We start from the raw sequence: 1356 nt of genomic DNA, 5'->3' as shown, positions 1-1356 counted from the left end.
AATATACAAGAGCAAGCTCGTAACAAATAAAAAATATAAATTGTAATAAAGAAATGCTAACTTACAGAAACAACTGATGGCTTTTGATTCTGAAATGTTACAGTAGAATATAATGGAGGAACGTCTTGTAACGGAGGTGGCCCTGTTGAAGCAACATGAATGGTAGAAGTAACAGACGTCGGTTTGGGTACGACACGGTCAGGGTACTATAAAGAAAAATTATAATATTACAAGCATAAGTATGTGTGTGAATATGTATGTAATGTATAAAAATTACAGTAAAGTAAAATAAATAAGTGTGAGTAAAAAAAATAAAAACGAGTAAATTATTTAATTAATTGATGAATAAGTGAGGGAGTGAGCAAATAATTTTTGGAGAAAAAGAGCAAATAAGAGGGGGAGAAGAGAGAGAGAGAGAGAGAGAGAGAGGGAGAGAGGCGTTCGGAAAACAGGTTACAGTACTCTTTTGCAATCTACTTTTATCATCAATACATTTATGCTTATAATACCCTCTCCGATCTAAATCAGAAAACTAGTATGTTATTACTTACGCTGTTGAGATTTACGGATGCCTGTAAACATGCAGATGCACTTATAGAAGGAATCGACTTTCCGGCTTTCGGGATTTTTTCTCCACTCATTTCATCACCATCGTCAGAGAATTCCAATATCAAATCGTCTAACTATAAATTAAAATGATAAAAATAAATCAAACTAATAAAATTATGTGCATGGTAAATAATACTTACATCCATATCCTCCATTTTGACACACTAATAATGAACCATGAATAATGTTATCGAATTAGATTAGATTAAGGACAGAAAGAAGATATATGGGCGATTTGTATCGATTGCAATATAAGCGCAACTATCGATACAAATGGCGATGCGCTACCAATCACAGTTCGAATTAAATTATAAATGTGATATTGAGATTACTATATTATCGACTTGATAGTAAGTGTTACACCATAGAGGTCGCTGTTCTATATATTGCTCGATATATATCGATCGAAACGTGCGTGGCTGCAAGATCTAGCGCCTCTTGCGTCAGAAATTGTAAAAGTACACTTCCCCCACTTTGCAACTGGGCGACGACAATGATAATGACGACGTTTCTTAATCTGAAATTCCTACATTTCGGACTTCGCATGCAAATATCTCCGCTTGTAGGGCACGTAGAAAAAAAATAAAAACACTTTCATTACACAAATCGAACCCAAGCTATCGATTAAGCCTACTTAGAACTTAATCGGTTCAACCGTTATTGAGCTCTTATAATCTCGGTTGTCGCAACGCGACGGCTTCGCGTTAAGAGACCCGGCATGGCTTGAAACACTTGACACCAAGCCAC

At 35.7% G+C, this 1356-nt stretch overlaps 1 long non-coding RNA gene across 1 annotated transcript in view; it reads right to left on the bottom strand.

The window, feature by feature from the left end:
- Positions 1-72: 72 nt before the first annotated feature.
- Positions 73-1356, bottom strand: part of LOC105452614 — an 8041-nt gene continuing 6757 nt past the window's right edge. Inside the window, exons 2-3 of the long non-coding RNA XR_974761.1 lie at positions 552-683; positions 73-206 (exon numbers count right to left, since the gene is read on the bottom strand). This is a non-coding gene — a long non-coding RNA (uncharacterized LOC105452614). The remainder of the gene's footprint in view (positions 207-551; positions 684-1356) is intronic.

The sequence above is a fragment of the Wasmannia auropunctata genome, unplaced genomic scaffold (genome assembly GCF_000956235.1).
Source record: "Wasmannia auropunctata unplaced genomic scaffold, wasmannia.A_1.0 LD336027.1, whole genome shotgun sequence".
NCBI classification, from domain to species: Eukaryota; Metazoa; Arthropoda; class Insecta; order Hymenoptera; family Formicidae; genus Wasmannia; species Wasmannia auropunctata.
Note: the sequence above shows the minus strand (reverse complement) of the source record. Positions and strands in the feature narration are given on the sequence as shown.